At 34.8% G+C, this 21,060-nt stretch overlaps 1 long non-coding RNA gene across 1 annotated transcript; it reads right to left on the bottom strand.

The window, feature by feature from the left end:
* Positions 1 to 207: 207 nt before the first annotated feature.
* LOC114892241 lies at positions 208 to 18,443 on the bottom strand. Its single transcript, XR_003792684.1, has 3 exons — positions 18,109 to 18,443; positions 819 to 850; positions 208 to 426 (listed from the first exon to the last, which is right to left on the bottom strand). It is a non-coding gene; the product is annotated as an uncharacterized LOC114892241 (long non-coding RNA).
* Between the last annotated feature and the right edge of the window lie 2,617 nt (positions 18,444 to 21,060).

Below are 21,060 nucleotides of genomic sequence, written 5' to 3'. Positions count from 1 at the left end.
TCATGCTCTTTAACTGGAAGAATAATATTGTCCAAATAGCCATACTATCCAAAGCAATCTACAGATTTAATGCAATCCTTATCATCCTTATCAAAATACCAATGACACTTTTCACAGAACTAGGATAGATAATCCTAAAATTCATATTGCACCTCAAAATACCCCAAATTTCCAAAGAATCTTGAAAAAAAAAGGAACAAAGCTGGAGATATCATCATCCAAGACTTTAGCTTATACTAGAAAGCTAGAGTAATCAAAATAGCTTGGTTCTGGTGCAAAAACAGACATATAGATCAATGGAACAGAATAGAGAGCCCAGAAATAAAACTCTGCACATATGGTTAATTTATTTACTACAAAGGAGGCAAGGATATACACTGGAGAAAAGACAGTCTCTTCAACAGTGGTGGCAGGAAAACTGGGCACCTACATGTAAAAGAATGAGATTAGAACATTTCCTCACACAATATACAAAAATAAATTTAAAATGGACAACAGAACTATGTATGAGTGAAAGCTATAAAGTTCCTAGAAGAGAACATAGGCAGAACACTCTTCGACATAAATCGTAACAATATTTTTTGGCTCTATCTCCTAAGGTGAAACAAATAAAATAAAAAATAAACAAACTGGACCTAAATAAACATAAAATCTTTTCCACAGCAAAGAAAACCATCACAATGACAAGGAGACAAAATAACCACTACAAAATACTAGAAAACTGAGTTCAATAGCATTAAAAAATGGCCAAGTGTGATTTATTTCTGGAATGAAAAAACGGCTCAACATACAAAGATCAATCAATATAATAGGCATACCTCAGAGGTATTACAGGCTCAGTTCAAGACCACTGCAATAAAGCAAATAATGCAATAAAGTGAGTCACACAATTTTTTGGTTTCCTAGTATACAAAATTTACTTTTACACTAGCATTAAGTCTAAAATATTTTATATACCTTACTTCAAAGTACTTTATTGCTTAAAAGTGCTAACCAACATCTAAACCTTCAGTCAGTCATAATCTTTTCTTGCAATAATAACATCAAATATCACTTATTATGGGTCACAATAACAAATATAATAATAATGAAAAAATTTGAAATATTGCAAGAATTACCAAAATGTGACACAAAGACACACAGTCAGCCAATGTTGTTGGAAAAATGACACCAGAAGAATTGCCCATCTCAGTTTTACCACAAACCTTCAATTTTTTTTACAAAGGGAAATATCTGCAAATCTCAAAAGAGCAAAGCACAATTTAAAAAATATGTTAATTCTCTATGTCTACGTCTCTATTCCTCCCCTACAAATAGGTCCGTCTGTACCATTTTTCTAGATTCCACATATATGCATTAATATATGATGTTTTTCTCGTTCTTGCTTACTTCACTCTGTATGACAGACTCTAGGTTCATCCGCCTCTCTGCAAATGACCCAATTTCCTTCCTTTTTATAGCTGAGTAATACCCCATTGTATACATGTACCACATCTTCTTTATCCATTCATCTATCATTGGACATTTAGGTGTTTCCATGCCCTGGCTGTTGTAAATAGTGTTGCAATGAACATTGGGGTACATGTGTCCTTTTGAATTATGATTTTCTCAGGGTATATGATCAGTAATGGGATTGTTGGGTCATATGGTAGGGGTAGGGGAGGGTGGGACAAATTGGGAGATTAAGTTTGACATAAATACACTACCATGTGTAAAATAGATAGCTAGTGGGAACCTGCTGTATAGCACAGGGAGCTCAGCTTAGTGCTTTGTGATGACCTAAATGAGGGAGGAATGGACGCCCAAGAGGGAGGGGATATAGGTATACATATAGCTGATTTGCTTCATTGTACAGCAGAAACTAACACGACATTGTAAAGCAATTTTACTCCAATAAAAAATAAAAGTATGTGGATACTCCATATCAACTGAATGAAGAGGAAAAAGGCAAATGGTAACTTTAATTGATGTGAAAAAAGAATTTGGAAAACTTTCATTGTAAAAACATTCAATAAACTAGGAACAGAAGGAAACTATGCCAACATAATAAAAGCCATAAGTGAAAAATCCACAGAGATTATCACACTCAACTGTGAAAGACTGAAAACTTTTCCTCTAAGATCAGAAGTAAGGCAAAGATATCTTTCACTACTTCTATTAACTGGAAATTTTAAGTCCCACCAGATAAACTAGAGAAGAAAAAGAAACAAAAGGCATTCGACTTGGAAAGGAAGAAGTAAAATCATTTCTATTTGCAGATGACATAATCATACACATAGAAAATCCTAAACATTTTACACATAAAAAATAAGAGCTAATAAATTCAGCATAGCAGCAGGATACAAAATCAATATACAAAATTGAGTTGCATTTCTATACAATCTGAAAATTAAAGAAAAAACTTACATTTACAATAGAATTAAAAATAATAAAATTTTGAAAACTATAAGATACTGATGAAAGAAATCAAAGATGATTCAAACAGATGGAGAGATATACCATGTTCTTGGATTGGAAGAATCAACATTGTGAAAATGACTATACTACCCAAAGCAATCCACAGATTCAGTGCAATCCCTATCAAATTACCAATGGCATTTTTCACAGAATTGGAAAAAAAATACAATTTATAGAAAAGACCCCAAAGAGCCAAGCAATCTTGAGAAAGAAAAATGGAGATGGAGGAATCAGGCTCCCTGACTTCAGACTATACTACAAAGCTACAGTCACCAAAACAGTATGGTACTGACACCGAAAAAACAGAAATATAGATCAGTGGAACAGGATAGAAATTCCAGAGATAAACCCACACTTCTCTGGTCAACTAATCCATGATAAAGGAGGCAATAATATACAATGGAGAAAAGACAGTCCTTTCAATATGTTGTGCTGGGAAAACTGGACAGCTAGAAGTAAAAGTATGAAATTAGAACACTCCCTAACACCATACAAAAACATAAAATGAGTTAAAGCCCTAAATGTAAGACTAAATACTATAAAACACATAGAGGAAAACATAGGCAGAATATTCTTTGATATAAAATGCAGCAAGAGCTTTTATGATCCACCTCCAAGAATAATGAAAATAAAAACAGAAATAAACAAATTGGACCTAATTAAACTTAAAAGCTTTTGCACAGCAAAGTAAACCATAAACAAGACAAAAAACAATGCAAAGAAGTTGGAGAAAATATTTGCAAACAATACAACCAATAAGGTATTAATCTTCAAAATCTACAAACAGCTCATGTGGCTCAATATCCAAAAAACAAAAACCCAATTAAAAAATGGGCAGAAAATCTACGTACACATTGCTCCCAAAAAGACATATAGATGGCCAAAACATCACATGAAAAGATGCTCAACATCACTAATGATTAGAGACATGCAAATCAAAACTACAGTATCACCTTACACTAGTCAGCATGGACATCAGTAAACAGCCTACAAATAAATTTTGGAGAGGTTGCAGAGAAAAGGGAACTCTCTTGCACTGTTGGTGGCAATGTAAGTTGGTACAACCACTATGGAGGTTTTTTAAAAAAGTAAAAATAGGGCTTCCCTGGTGGCGCAGTGGTTGAGAGTCCGCCTACTGATGCAGTGGACAAGGGTTCGTGCCCCGGTCTGGGAAGATCCCACATGCCGTGGAGCAGCTAGGTCCGTGAGCCATGGCCACTGAGCCTGCGCGTCCGGAGCCTGTGCTCCGCAAAGAGAGAGGCCACAAGAGTGAGAGGCCCACGTACTGCAAAAAAGAAAAAAAAAAAAAGTAAAAATAGATCTACAATATGATACAGCAATCCCACTCCTGGACATATATCTGGAGAAAACTGTAATTCAAAAACATACTTGCACCCCAATTTTCACTGCAGTCTTATTTACAATAGCCAAGACATGGAAGCAACCTAAATGTCCATCAAAAGAGGAGTGAGGAGTGGGTAATGAAGACGTGGTACATATATACAATGGAATACTACCCAGCCATAAAAAACAATGAAATAATGCCATTTGCAGCAATGTGGATGACCTAAATATTATCATACTAAAGTCAGACAGAGAAAGACAGATATCATATGATACCACATGTATGTAGAATCTAATAAAAAAGGATACAAATGAACTTATTTACAAAACAGAAACAGACTCACAGATCTTGAAATCAAACTTATGTTTACCAAAGGGGAAAAGGTGGCGGGGGCAGTGATAAATTAGAAGATTGGGATTAACATATACAGACTACTATATATAAAATAGATAACTAATAAGGACCTACTGTATAGCACAGTGAACTCTACTCAATAATCTGTAATGGCCTGTATGGGAAAAAAATCTTAAAAAGAGTAAATATATGTATAACTGATTCACTTTGCTCTATATCTGAAACTAACAGCACTGTAAGTCAACTACATTGCAATAACAATTTTAAGAAAAGTAAAATCACAGCACATATTCATGTTAAAAATGCAAAGAGTAAAGAAAGATATAAAAATTTTCCTATGACTTCTTTTCTGGAAAAAGACATTGTATATATTTCCAAACTTGTTCCAGGAGCTCTGAAAAAAATTATTGATGAAAGTGACATTACTGCCAAATTTACAGAAATGAAAAAGAATTAAATAGAAAGCCATGAACAATTGTACATCAAGAAATTTGATTACCCAAATCAAATGGTTCTATTTCTACAAACACATAAGTTACCTAAATTGATTCAAGAAGTAAAAAAATCTGAGGCAACAAATAAGAAAAGAAAGTAATCCTATTCGTAATCAAAACCTATCAATTAAACAACAACAACAAAAAACAAGAGACCAAGGCCAGGTACCTTAACAGGTTAATTCTACCAAATATCCGAAGAAAAATTTACATCTAAAATGGAGGATGTGGGAACACTTCCTAACTCATTCTACTACACCACGTTTAGCCTGACACCAAAGTCAACTAGGACATGACAAGAAAAGTAATTTATAAATACTTACTATGAATATAGATGGAAACATCCTCAAGAAAATGCTAGTAAATCATGTTCATTAGCTTATTAAAATGATGATATGCCATGATCTAGAGGGACCTACCCCAAGCATGCAAGGTTGGTTCAATATACAAATAAATTAATGTAATATATCATGTTAACTGAACAAAGTAATAACATACATATGTGATCATCTGAACTGATGAAGAAAGGGCATTTGACCAAATCCAACACCAGACAACTAGGAATCGTAGAAACTTTCTCAACATGTTAAACGAAATTTTTGAAAAACCTACTGCTAACATCATACTCAATGTTGAAAAACTGAAGATTTCCCTCTAAAAGCAGTAACAAAGATGCAATAGAAAGATGACCATTTCACCACTACTACTCATCATTGTGTTGAAAGTTCTGACCAGAGCAATTAGGCAAGAAAAACAATTAAGATACATTCAAACTGGAAAGAAATAAGTAAAATTATATCTATCTACAGATGACATGATCCTATATACATATACCAAATACTGAAGAATTGACAGGAAACTTCTAGAGCCAATGATGGATTCAGCTATGATGCAGAGGACAAGATCAACAACAAAAATCAATACTGTTACACTGTTATCAATAAACTGTCTGTAAAAAGAGGAAAAAATAAATTTAAATTGCATCTATAAAAGTAAAATACCTAGGAATAAATTTAAAATTAACATTTTGAGTTTATACATTAGAATACTTAATATTGTCCAGACGTCAGTACTACCCCAAGCTATCTAAAGATTTAAAAATCTATGTCAAAAATTCCAGCAGCCTTTTTTTTTCTTTTTGCAGAAAAGGAAAAGTTCATCCATAAATTCAGAGGGTTTTAAGTAGTCCCAAATAGTCAAAACAATCTTAATAATGAAGAATACATTTGGCAGACACATTTTCTGATTTCTAAATGTACAATGCTACAGTAATTACAAGTGTAATTCTGGAATAAAGATATTTAGACCAATGGAATATAACTGAGGGTCCAGGAATGAACTCATTATCAAAACTCTGTAACGGCTATTTCCCCTCACAGTAAAATTCCATTTCCTTATAATCATGTTCAAGGACCCACATGACCTGATTCTCACTACCTTTTGAACTCATTTCCAGCCACTCTGCTTCTTACACACCTAACTATAGCCAAGAAGGCCTGCTTATTTTTTCAATGCTGTTCTCTCAATAAGCTTGTCCTGCTCTTGCCTTAATATTTTGTATGACAGTCCCCTCTACTTAGAAAGCTCATTGCCTGAGTATTCTCATGATTAATTCTTACTCCTCTTTTAAGTTTTGATAAAATAGCACATTGTTAGTAATTACACTATCTAAATCTTCTAATTACACATCCATGTCTCTAAACCCTATCAATCTCAGTCCTCCAAACTCTGTTTTACTATTTCATTTGCATTATTTTATTACTTTTGTACTATATTATTTTCTCATTTATTTTCTCTTATGTTCACATAAATAAAAATTTTCAAAGCTAGCAGAAAGAGAAAATAATAAATATTTAAAGAGGAAATAATAAATATTTAGCAGAGACAAATAAAATAGAGAATAGAAAAATAGTGAGAACCAATGAAACCAAAGTTGGTACTTTGAAAAGTAAAGAAATGATAGAACTTTAGCAACATACACATGCACAAACACACAAAGGAGAAGAAGCAAGTTAGTAATATCAGAAATGAAAGTGGGAACATTACATCAAACATTACACAATTTAAAAAGTTTAGAAAATACTATGAATAATTGTATGGCAATAAATTAGATAACTGAGATGAACATATTCCAAAGAAAAAATCTACCAAAAATGACTTAAGAAGAATATGAACTCTGAGCAGATCTACAACAAGCAAAACAAGTAAAGAGATTTAATCAGTAGTGAAACAACAACAACAAAGAATTGTCCAACGTCAGATGGTGTTTCCAATATAATATTTAAAGAAGAATCAATAGCAATACTACACAAAGTCTTCCAAAACACAGAAGATAAGGGAACTCTTTCTCATTGCATAAGTTTAGCATTAACCTGATTTTAAAACCAGACAACAGCATAAAAAGAAGAGTCTACAGATCAATATTTATGAATACAGATGCAAAGCCCCCCAACAAAATTCTAGCACACCAAATCCAACAACATATTAGAAGAATTATCATCATGACCTGTGGAACTTATACTGGAAATGCAAGGATGGTTCAACATACAAAAAAACAATTAATATAACACACCATTAATAGAATGAAGAAAAAAATACTTTACCTCTTTTGAGGCCGAGAAGTATTCAAGAAACTCCAACACACTTTCATGATAAAAACGTTCAGCAATGAAAAATGTTTAAAAAAAAGAGAGAGAGAGAGAGACTTCTTCAATCTAATAAAGAGCATTTTAAAAAATCCCCACAGTCAATGCAATAGCTAGTGAAAGTGTAAACAGTACTATACTCCTATAAGCAGGAACAAGACAAAGATGCCTACCTTTTCTACTGATATTCTTATTAGACTGTAAGTTCTAGCCAGAGCAATAGGACAAGGAAAAGATATAAAACACATATGGATTGTGGAGAAAGAAGTTCAAATCTCTCTGCTCACAGATTATGTGATCTTATATAGAGAAAAATCATAAAAAGTCACCAAAAACCATCATAGCTAATCAACGAATTCATCCAAGTTTCAGGACATGATGAAAACAAAACACCAAGTATATCCCTATACACACATCACAAACCATTTAAAATGGTAATTAAAAAAATAACATTTATAATAACATTCAAGCAGTAAAATACTGAAGAATAAATTTAACCAAAGAGAAGCAAGTCTTATACATTGAAAACTACAAACTTTCCTTACAAAGTAAAAGAAGACCTAAATAAACGCAAAGACATCTGTATTTATAGGTTGGAAGATGTAATATGATTTAAATGGCAATAATATTTAAATCAACCTGCAGATTCTATGCAATCCTAAACAAAACTCTACTTTTCTTGAGAACTGGAAGCCAATTCTAAAAGTTATATGGGGGACTTCCCTGGTGTTTCAGTGGTTAAGAATCTGCCTGCCAGTGCAGGACACATGGGTTGGAGCCCCAGTCCGGGAAGATCCCACATGCTGCGGAGCAACTAACCTCATGAGCCACAACTAGTGAGCCTGTATTCTAGAACCCATGAGCCACAACCTCTGAGCCCGCATGTCACAAATATTGACGCCCACATGCCTAGATCCTGTGCTGTGAAACAAGAGAAACCACCACAATGAGAAGGCTGCTCACTGCAACGAAAAGTAGCCCCCATTTACTGCAACTAGAGAAAGTCTGTGCACAGCAACAAAGACCCAATGTCACCAAAAATAAAATTAATTAATTAAAAAACAAATAAGCAAGGCAATTGCAGACCATCACAGAACTTTTAAAAAAGAAAAAAAAGTCATATGGTATTACAGGGGACCTCAAATACCAAAAACAAGTTTGACAAAAAAAAGTTTGCACGATCATGTCTGAAAAACTGGACTTCGTCATAATTTTTAAATTATGTATCAAAGAATAAAAGAAAGTGACAAAACCTACAGAATTAGAGAAAATAGTTGCAAATCATATACCTCTTATACTCAGGTCTAGTTTCCAAAATATAGAGATAACTGTCATAACACAGCAACAAAAAGACAAACCACCCAAGTTTTAATGGGCATCCCAATAAGATCACAAATGGTCAACAACCACATGAAAAATCTCAACATCATTAGTTATTAGGAAAATGCAAATAAAACCCATGGTAGTATGCCACCTCACATGTAATAGAATGACTATAATCATAAAACAACTCACAAAAGCAGAAAAAATCATAAAACAAAATGGAAAATAACTTTTTTTTTTAGATATGTAGATTTTGGACTTCTCCTGCACTGCTGGTGAGAATGAAAATGTTTCAGAACCTATAGAAAAGAGTTCAGTGTTTTCAAAACATATAAAAATCATACACATAAAATTTCCAATTGACCCAGTAATTCCATATCTAGCTATTTACCCAAAATAAATTAAATTATGTATTCAAACACCAATATATGTCTTTGCAAATCATCAATTAAGTCTTGTCCATGATTCTCTCCATTATTTTAGAAATTCAAGGTGAAATTCATAAGATATAAAACTGAAAATGGGGTGTTTATGAAGTTACTTTTTCTAAGTAAAAAACCATGGAAAACCAACAATAAAGCATCAAACTTACATAATGAGGCAGTACTGTTAAGACATACAAGAAGATTATTTTAGAGGGCAAATCTGGAGAATAAAAATAGTGTGAAATAAATAAGCATTAATTTACTTACTGTTGCTCTGCATGCTATATTGCTGCAGTGGTATTGTGTTCTATTTCTACTTCTTCCATGTTTCTTGTCTGTTGTGGGTTTTGGTTTCAGGTCAAGTTTCTTTTTTTTCATTTATTTTTTTTACACAGCAGGTTCTTATTAGTTATCTATTTTATACATATTAGTGTATATATGTCATCAGGCCAACTTTCTTCATGTTGGCTATAAGATGGCTATCATCTTATCAAACTAGCATCATTCTCATAACTGATTATTCTGAATAAAGAGAGAATGAACCTATAACAGAATGACTGCAGATGGTGATCATCAATTACGAAGATTAATACATTGCATATAAAAAAGTGAGGCATTCTGACATTCTCCTCTTTGAGGAAAGTACATAACACCTCTTGTGAAGTATTCTTATTCAAACCTAAATTCAGCAAATTCTGACTCTATCACTTCATGGAAAATAAGGGAGAGAGAAGAATCTGCAAATGACACCATGTAGTGGTCAAATCCTGAAAAAATCTGCAGTAGAAAATCAACCCTCTTTTCCCTCAAATTACAAGGAAAAAAAAGAGAGGGGTAAATGTACAGATTTTAAAAGTTAAGGGGAAAGGGGGAAGATGACGGAAGAGTAACATGCGGAGATCTCCTTCCTCCCCAAAGATACACCAGGAATACATCTACACGTGGAACAACTCCTACAGAACACCTACAGAACGCTGGCAGAAGACCTCAGACCTCCCAAAAGGCAAGAAACTCACCATGTACCTAGGTAGGGCAAAATAAAATAAAATAAACAGACAAAAAGGATAGGGACGGGACCTGTACCAGTGGGAGGAAGCTGTGAAGGACGCAAGGTTTCCACACACTAGGAAGCCCCTTCGCAGGCGGAGACTGCGGGTGGCGGAGAGGGAAAGCTTCAGAGCTGCGGAGGAGAGCACAGCAACAGTGGTGCAGAGGGCAAAGTGGAGAGATTCCCACACAGAGATTCCTGCACAGAGGTGCCGACCAGCACTCACCAGCCCGAGAGGCTTGTCTGCTCAGCCACTGGGGCGGATGGGGGCTGGGAGCTGAGGCTTGGGCTTCGGTCGGAGCGCAGGGAGAGGACTGGGGTTGGCGGTGTGAACAAAGCCTGCAGGGGGTTAGTGCACCACGGCTAGCAGGGAGGGAGTCCGGGAAAACGTTTGGAGCTGCCGAAGAGGCAAGAGACTTTTTCTTGCCCCTTTGTTTCCTGGTGCACGAAGAGAGGGGATTAAGAGCGCTGCTTAAAGGAGATCCAGAGACAGGCGCGAGCCGTGGCTAACAGTGCGGACCACAGAAATGGGTATGAGACGCTAAGGCTGCTGCTGCCGCCATTAAAAAGCCTGTGTGCGAGCACAGGTCACTATCCACACCTCCCTTCTGGGGAGCCTATGCAATCCGTCACTACCACCATTCTGGGATCCAGGGAGAACTTCCCCGGGAGAACGCATGGTGCGCCTCAGCCTGGTGCAATGTCACGCCGGGCTCTGCCTCTGCAGGCTCGCCCTGAACTCCACACCCCTCCCTAACCCCGGCCTGAGTCTGCCAGAGCCACCGAATCAGCTGCTGCTTTAACCCCGTCCTGTCTGAGCGATGAAGAGACGCCCTCCAGCGAACTACATGAAGAGGCGGGGCCAAATCCAAAGCTGAGCCCCGGGAACTGTGGGAACAAAGAAGAGAAAGGGAAATCTCTCCCAGCAGCCTCAGGAGCAGCGGATTAAAGCTCCACAATCAACTTGATGTACCCTGCATCTGTGGAATACATGAATAGACAACGAATCAACCCAAATTGAGAAGGTGGATTTTAGGAGCAAGATTTATTATTTATTCCCCTTATCCTCTTTTTGTGTGTGTGTATGTGTATGCTTCTGTGTGAGATTTTGTCTGTATAGCTTTGCTTTCACCATTTGACCTAGGGTTCTATCCATCTGTGTTTTGTTTTGGTTTTTTACTTTAAAAAAATATTTGTCTTAATAATTATTTTTTATTTTAATAACTTTATTTTATTTACCGCACTTTATTTGATTTTCTTAACCTGTTCCTTCCTTTCTTTTTCTCTCTTTTTCTTTCTTTCTTTCTTTTCTTTCTTTCCTTTCTTTTTTCTTTCATTTCTTTCTTTCTTTTTTTCTTTCTTTCTAATTTTTCTCCTTTTTATTCTGAGCTGTGTGAATTAAAGGCTCTTGGTGCTCCAGCCACGAGTCACTGTTGTGCCTCTGAGGTGGGAGAGCCAACATCAGGACACTGGTCCACATGAGACCTCCCAGCTCCACATAATAATAAATGATGAAAATCCCCCAGAGATCTCCATCTCAACACCAACAACCAGCTTCAATAAACGACAAACAAGCTACAGTGCTGGACACCCTATGCTAAACAGCTAGCAAGACAGGAACACAACCTCACCCATTAGCAGAGAGCCTGCCTAAAATCAGAATAAGTCCACAGACACGCCAAAACACACCACCAGACGTGGAACTGCCCACCAGAAAGACAAGATCCAGCCTCAACCACCAGAACACAGGCATTACTCCCCTCAACCAGGAAGTCTACACAACCCACTGACACAACTTTAACCAATAGGGACAGACACCAAAAAAAAACGGGAACTATGAACCTGCAGCCTGAAAAAAAGGAGACCCCAAACACAGTAAGATATGCAAAATGTGAAGACAGAAAAACACACAGCAGATGAAGAAGCAAGATAAAAACCCACCAGACCAAACAAATGAAGAGGAAATAGGCAGTCTACCTGAAAAAGAATTCAGAATAATGATAGTAAAGATGATCCAAAATCTTGGAAATAGAATAGAGAAAATGCAAGAAACAAGGACCAAGAAGAACTAAAGATGAAACAAGCAAAAATGAACAACAAAATAAATAAAATTAAAAATACTCTACAAGGGATCAATAGCAGAATGACTGAGACAGAGGAACGGATAAGTGACCTGGAAGACAAAATAGTGGAAATAACTACTGCAGAATAGAATAAAAAAAAAAGAATGAAAAGAATTGAGGACAGTCTCAGAGACTTCCGGGACAACATTAAATGCACCAACATCTGAATTACAGGCGTCCCAGAAAAAGAAGAGAAAAAGAAAGGGACTGAGAAAATATTTGAAGAGATTATAGTTGAAAACTTCCCTAATATGGGAAAGGAAATAGTTAATCAACTCCAGGAAGCATACAGAGTCCCATACAGGATAATTGAAGGAGAAACACACAAAGACACATATTAATCAAACTGTCACAAATTAAATACAAAGAAAACATATTAAAAACAGCAAGGGAAAAACAACAAATGACACACACAAGAGAATCCCCACAAGGTTAACAGTTGGTCTTTCAACAGAAACTCTGCAAGCCAGGGGGACTGTCAGGACATATTTAAAGTGCTGAAGGAAAAAAGCCTACAACCAAGATTAATCTACCCAGTAATGAGCTCATTCAGATTTGATGAAGAAATTAAAACCTTTACAGACAAGCAAAAGCTGAGAGACTTCAGCACCACAAAACCAGCTTTACAACAAATGCTAAAGGATCTCCTCTAGGCAAGAAAAACAAGAGAAGGAAAATACATACAATAACAAACCAAAAACAATTAAGAAAATGGGAATAGGAAGATACATATCAATACCTACCTTAAATGTAAATGGATTAAATGCTCCCACCAAAAGACATACACTGCCTCTATGCATACAAAAAAAAGATCCATATATATGCTGTCTACAAGAGACCCACTTCAGACTTAGAGACTCATACAGACTGAAAATGAGGAGATGGAAAAAGATATTCCATGCAAATTGAAACCAAAAGAAAGCTGGAGTAGCAATTCTCATATCAGAAAAAATAGACTTTAAAATAAAGACTATTAAAAGAGACAAAGAAGGACACTACATAATGATGGGATCGACCCAAGACAAAGATATAACAATGGTAAATATTTAGGCACCCAGCATAGGAGCCCCTCAATATATAAGGCAAATACTAACAGCCATAAAAGAGGAAATCGACAGTAAGACATTCATAGAAGGGGACTTTAACACCCCACTTTCACCAATGGACAGATCATCAAAAATGAAAATAAATAAGGAAACATAAGCTTTAAATGATACAATAAACAAGATGGACTTAATAGATATTTATAGGACAGTCCATCCAAAAACAACAGAATAAACATTTTTCTCAAGTGCTCATGGAACATTCTCCAGGATAGATCATATCTTGGGTCAAAAATCAAGCCCTGGTAAATTTAAGAAAATTGAAATCATATCAAGTATCTTTTCCGACCACAACGCTGTGAGACTAGATATCAATTACAGGAAAAGATCTGTAAAAAATACAAACACATGGAGGCCACTCAATACAATACTTAATAACGAAGTGATAACTGAAGAAATCAAAGAGGAAATCAAAAAATACCTAGACACAAGTGACAATGGAGACATGATGACCCAAAACCTATGGGATGCAGAAAAAGCAGTTCTAAGAGGGAAGTTTATAGCAATATAACCTTACCTTAAGAAACAGGAAACAGCTCAGATAAACAACCTAACCTTACACATAAAGCAATTAGAGAAAGAACAAAAAAAAACCCCAAAGTTAGCAGAAGGAAGGAAATCATAAAGATGAGATCAGAAATAAATGAAAAAGAAATGAGGAAATTATAGCAAAGATCAATACCACTAAAAGCTGGTTGTTTAAGAAGATAAACAGAATTGAAAAACCATTAGTCAGACTCATCAAATAAAAAAGGAAGAAGACTCAAATCAATAGAATTAGAAATGAAAAAGGAGAAGTAACAACTGACACTGCAGAAATAAAAAAGATAATGAGAGATTACTACAAGCAACTCTATGCCAATAAAACGTACAACCTGGAAGAAATGGACAAATTCTTAGAAATGCACAACCTGCGAAGACTGAATCACGACGAAATAGAAAATATGAACAGACCAATCACAAGCACTGAAAGGGAAACTGTGAATAAAAATCTTCCAACAAACAAAAGCCCAGGACCAGATGGCTTGACAGGCGAATTCTATCAAACATTTAGAGAAGAGCTAACACCTATCCTTCTCAAACTCTTCCAAAATATAGCAGAGGAACACTCCCAAATTCATTCTATGAGGCCACCATCACCTTGATACCAAAACCAGACAAGGATGTCACTAAGAAAGGAAACTACAGGCCAATATGGCTGATGAACATAGACGCAAAAATCCTCAACAAAATACTAGCAAACAGAATCCAACAGCATATTAAAAGGATCATACATCATGATCAAGTGGGGTTTATTCCAGAAATGCAAGGATTCTTCAATATACGCAAAACAATCAATGTGATATACCATATTAACAAAATGAAGGGGAAAAACCATATGGTCATCTCAATAGATGCAGAGAAAGCTTTCGACAAAATTCAACACCCATTTACGATAAAAACCCACCAGAAAGTAGGCATAGAGGGAACTTTCCTCAACATAATTAAGGCCATATATGACTAACTCACAGCCAACATCGTCTTCAATGGTGGAAAACTGAAAGCATTTCCACTAAGATCAGGAACAACACAAGGTTGCCCACTCTCACCACTCTTATTCAACATAGTTTTGGAAGTTTTAGCCACAGCAATCAGAGAAGAAAAGGAAATAAAAGGAATCCAAATCAGAAAAGAAGAAGTAAAGCTATCACCATTTGCAGATGACATGACACTATATATAGAGAATCCTAAAGATGCTACCAGAAAACTACTAGAGCTAATCAATGAATTTGGTAAAGTAGTAAGATACAAAATTAATGCACAGAAATCTCTGGCATTCCTATACACTAATAATGAAAAATCTGAAATTGAAATCAAGAAAACACTCCCATTTACCATTGCAATGAAAAGGATAAAAAATCTAGGAATAAACCTACCTAAGGAGACAAAAGAGCTGTATGCAGAAAATTATAAGACACTGATGAAAGTAATTAAAGATGATACAAATAGATGGAGAGATATATAACGTTCTTGGATTGGAAAAATCAACATTGTGAAAATAACTCTACTACCCAAAGCAATCTACAGATTCAATGCAATCCCTGTCAAACTACCACTGGCATTTTTCACAGAACTAGAACAAAAAATTTCACAATTCGTATGGAAACACAAAAGACCCCGAATAGCCAAAGGAATATTGAGAATGAAAAATGGAGCTGGAGGAATCTGGATCCCTGAATTCAGACTATACTACAAAGCTACAGTAATCAAGACAGTATGGTACTGCCACAAAAACTGAAATATAGATCAATGGAACAGGATAGAAAGCCCAGAGATAAATCCACGCACATATGGTCACCTTATCTTTGATAAAGGAGGCAGGAATGTACAGTGGTGCTTCTTCAATAATTGGTGCTGGGAAAACTGGACAGGTACATGTAAAAGTATGAGATTAGAACACTCTCTAATATCATACACAAAAATAACCTCAAAATGGATTAAAGACCTAAATGTAAGGCCAGAAGCTATCAAACTCTTAGAGGAAAACAAAGGCAGAATGCTCTCTATGACATAAATCACAGCAGAATCCTTTTTGACCCACCTCCTAGAGAAATGGAAATGAAAACAAAAAGAAACAAATGGGACCTAATGAAACTTCAAAGCTTTTGCACAGCAAAGGAAACCATAAACAAGACAAAAAGACAACCTTCAGAATAGGAGAAAATATTTGCAAATGAAGCAACTGACAAAGGATTTATCTCCAATATTTACAAGCAGCTCATGCAGCTCCATAACAATAAAACAAAAAACCCAATCCAAAAATGGGTAGAAGACCTAAATAGACATTTCTCCAAAGAAGATATACAGATTGCCAACAAACACATGAAAGAATGCTCAACATCATTAATCATTAGAGAAATGCAAATCAAAACTACAATGAGATATCATCTCACACTGTTCAGAATGTTCGTCTTCAAAAAATCTAGAAACATTAAATGCTGGAAAGGGTGTGGAGAAAAGGGAACACTCTTGCACTGCTGTTGGGAATGTGAATTGGTACAGCCACTATGGAGATCCGTATGGAGGTTCCTTAAAAAGCTACAAATAGAACTACCATATGACCCAGCAATCCCACTACTGGGTGTATACCCTGAGAAAACCATGGTTCAAGAAGTCATGTACCAAAATGTTCATTGCAGCTGTATTTACAATAGACAGGAGATGGAAACAACCTTACTGTCCATCATCGGATGAATGGATAAAGAAGATGTGGCACATATATAGATTGGAATATTACTCAGCCATAAAAAAAACGAAATTGAGTTATCTGTAGTTAGATGGATGGAACTAGAGTGTGTCATACAGAGTGAATTAAGTCAGAAAAAGAACGACAAATACCATATGCTAACAGATATATATGGAATTTAAGGAAAAAAATGTCATGAAGAACCTAGGGGTACGACAGGAATAAAGACACAGACCTACTAGAGAATGGACTTGAGCATATGGTGAGGGGAAGGGTACACTGTGATAAAGTGAGAGAGTTGCAGGGACATATATACACTACCAAACGTAAAATAAATCGCTAGTGGGAAGCAGCCGTATAGCACAGGGAGATCACCTCGGTGCTTTGTAACCACCTAGAAGGGTGGGATAGGGAGGGTGGGAGGGAGGGAGATGGAAGAGGGAAGAGATATGGGAACATATGTTTATGTATAACTGATTTACTTTGTTATAAAGCAGAAACTAACACACGATTGTAAAGCAATTATACTCCAATAAAGATGTAAAAAAAAAAGACAATGCAATAAAAAAAATGTTTAAAAACTGCATTCACTTCTCACAGTTTTAAACTTACTTTGAATACTGAATAAAAATGTCTTTATATAGAAAAACTATATTATTAAATTTTTAGTGTGTGATGTTACATTATCTGTTTGCTTTAAGAGATTAATCTTTTAGAGAAGAATTTCTCAACCTCAAAATTATTGACATTTTGGCCTTTTTGACATATGCATTGATGATAGTATTTCACTTATAGAACTTGATTCTAAGAAAATCAGAAATATAAAGAAAGATCTATCCACAGAGTTGTTCATAGTAGGCTTACTGAAAATAGAAAAAGAAAAGTGTATGTTGAGGCATCTCATACCACTCAGCAGGTGCTGTGAAATAAATTGTGGAGTATTTATGTAATAGATTATTTTGTATCCATTTTACATGACGTTTAAAAGAAATTTTTACTGGCATGAAAGTTTTGGCAGCATAGTATTAAGTAAAAACATCAGTCTTCAAATATATGATTATATATTATAAAAATTATATTATACATACAAACACACATATACAGTTGATCTCAGTTATTGAAGAAACATATATTCACGGAGAAAAGTTTGAAAAGAAATAAACCAAAATATCAAGTAATTATACACAAGGTCTTTTCTAAAATGCTTTATTTTTAATATTTTTCTGCATTTTCTGATTTTCCTTAATAAGTGTATCTTTTAATTAAGATCAGAAAAATGAGAAATATCTATTTTAACAAGAAGAGCTAAAAATCTCTATAAAATTCATATCTATATAATTATTCAAAATAATGAAAAAAGTTTTCATTACTCATTGTATTTCATTTTTTATTCATTCATTTCATTATTTCATTTTTTTATATTGAGAGGGCATGGAAACATATAATATCTCATGGGAAATTTTTTCTTCAGTTAAAATTTTAACATAAAACAACTCTGGTTTTTAGAGGGCAAATAATCTGGATAATGTAAATAGTGGGAAATAAATAAGCATTAATTTACTTACTGTTGCTCTGCATGCTATATTGCTGTAGTGGTATTGTGTTCTATTTCTACTTCTTCCATAGTTTCAAGGAAGAAAAGTCAACAGTCTGTGCGCTTACTTGTAGGTGTCTAAACCTAAAATATTCCAACCTGAAAGCTCAAAAATAAGAGTGAGAGACAAGTAAGTGAAAGGGGTACATAACATTTTATGTTCACTTGGCTTTTAATGAATTACCTTTAGCAAAGTTCAAGCTTAGGTAAGCTCATCTCTGATATCTTTTCTTTACTTTTCAACCTACTACAATGTAATTGAGTCCCAAAACTAAAAGGTAAAATCTCAGAAATGTTTTTATAGTCTGTCCCTCTTAACCCCCTACCCCCATTTGCCCCCTCTTCCCATCCCTCGCCCCACTGCTAACCACGAGTTTTTTTCTCTGTATCTCTGAGTCTGTCTCTGTTTTGTCATATTCATTCATTTGACTTTTTAGATACAACATGTAAGTGACAACATACAGTATTTGTCTTGCTCTGTCTGACTTACTTCACTAAGCTCAATACCCTAAAGGTCCATCCATATTGTTGCAAATGGCTATATATAAAATAGATAAGCAACAAGGATATATGATACAGCACAGAGACTACAGCCTTTATTTTATAATAACTATACATAGAGTAAATCTATAAACACATTGAATCATTATGTTGAACACTTGAAACTAGTATACTATTGTAAATCAACTATAACCTGATTTAAAGAAAAGAAAGGTTTTGATAGAGTTAGAACAAAATGTTTCAAATTAAAATGTCTGGATGTGTCCATATTATGCACAACAAAACAAAATTAATCCATAAATACTGTATTTAAATATGAAAAGTGGAATTCAGAGAGTTCCTAATCAAGTGATAATAAATACAAAATAATTACATAATACTTATTCTATTATACACTATACAAAATAACATAACAGTCTTTTCATATAAGATGCTTATATAAAACTTTATAACTTTACTGTCCCAAGAATTAATAATTTTGATTAAGTTTCTCTGGAATCATTGATCCTCCCCCTGCCCCCCAAATTTACTTGTAGGCATCTGCACCTTCAACATATCATGTACCTTAAGCACTAAGTTGCATTCTTGCATACAATGTTTAACTTATTCAGGAATAGATTTCCTGATTACAGATGTATCTGTGCTTATGATCACTTCATAAAAGACAATCTTTTGAGAAAAGAATTCCCTGGTTGGCTGAAGGAATATTAAAATGTTAATATTCTTTGCTGGTTCCAGAAGAAGGAAATAAGAAATTCAGTAACCCAGAAATAAAGACAAATGAAAATAAGTTTTAGTTTGATGGAGCTAAGGAAATTATGTGTTCATGGTATTGAAATTGTCAATTATCAATGTCTCCTAGTATATCTTTTTTGTCAATAAAAGAGGCTTTGAAAATAAATATATTTTACATTTGTTTACTTGGTTTTTTTTAATAGTCACATAAGAGCCTACTCATCAACATTTAATGCTTGACAACAGGACTTCCAGGAAGAAAGATAATATAATAACATTTATTAGGCCTCTCACCTGTGCAGAATTGCAGAATATTTTCATATGCATTATTTCACTGAATCTGTCCACCAGCTGTGAAAGAAACCCCTTTTACCCATGTCTTTTGATGCTTAAGAAACTTAACAAGAGGTTAGGAAGCAACTCAATATCACACAATTTAATGAGTCACTCTGATTTCATAGGTAACACTCTTTCCATGGTTCATTTTTCCTACATGTTTGTATGCTCAGAAAAAAAACAAAAAACATGGTATGTTTGAATGATCACAGATATAGGAGTGATACAAATTGAAGCCTTTGCTCTGAATGGCTGATGTATGCTGTTGGAAACTCTTTTACATCAGTGAGTATTTGGGGCAGTAATGGGTATTTTTATCAGGTGTAGAGGTGATGAGTGCACTATATACTTTTTCTTTAGAATGTATGCTATAATTTTAAGAGCTGATCATTTATGAGATTACCTGTTTGTCACCTCTCTATCAACCTGAGGGCCAAGGGAGGAAAAGGACTTTGCCTCTTTTTTCACTATACATTTCTGGGGCCTGTAATGGGGCCAAATATTTACTCTACATTTATTCTCTACACAAGAAATGTAGAGTAAATATTTGTTGAATTAATAAATGAATAAATTCGTATACAAGTTTACTACATAGACTATTTTGATTAACTCATACAATCTTTTCTAAAGCAAAGAACAAAATATAAAATAAGTTGAGTATTCAAGGATTAAAGGTGAGTGCTGAGTTATTACTATTCTGTTTATTGCCATTGTATGTTTCTCCTGATATAAATGATAATAGACATATTCTATTGATTAAGGTAGGGAATTCTTGTGGAAATTGTTAATATGGCTACTCTGAAAAATCTATGTCAGATTTTACTTAGTTATTGGTCTTTTAAGATTTCATTGAAAATAAATATTGTGGTCTTGAATTTTACCTTTTGCAGAAAAAAGTCTCTTCTTTATTGTCAAATACCTCTGTAAAATGACAAGATTCCACCATGGCAGAATTGCTGACATGCAGAACTGCTGTGTACTGGATTACTCTGCCCCCCCAGCACCCATATTTATAATTAACTTAAGTTCTATTCCATTCCCTAGTTCTTCCTCTCAATCTTCTAGATATTGCTTTAGAGACCATCTGCTTGCATAATTAACACTAAACCCAGAGGTACGTTTATATAATAATGCATTTTTAAATATATATTTTCATGACTGGGTTGCATAGACTCTATAGATGAAAGCAACATGTTTGCTTCTCTTTCTTAGAGTCTGGGTTAACTAAATACCAGATGCTGTTTGTCATTGCACTTCTTTGCTCTTCGATATCTCTCTGGAGGAACATCACAGTGTTCACAATGTGGTGGCCTTTTTGAAAGACTTCTTGTTGGATCCCCCTTCTCACCAG

This window comes from Monodon monoceros, unplaced genomic scaffold (genome assembly GCF_005190385.1).
Source record: "Monodon monoceros isolate NGI ecotype Baffin Bay Population unplaced genomic scaffold, NGI_Narwhal_1 Contig174_ctg1, whole genome shotgun sequence".
In the NCBI taxonomy this organism is placed as follows: domain Eukaryota; kingdom Metazoa; phylum Chordata; class Mammalia; order Artiodactyla; family Monodontidae; genus Monodon; species Monodon monoceros.
Note: the sequence above shows the minus strand (reverse complement) of the source record. Positions and strands in the feature narration are given on the sequence as shown.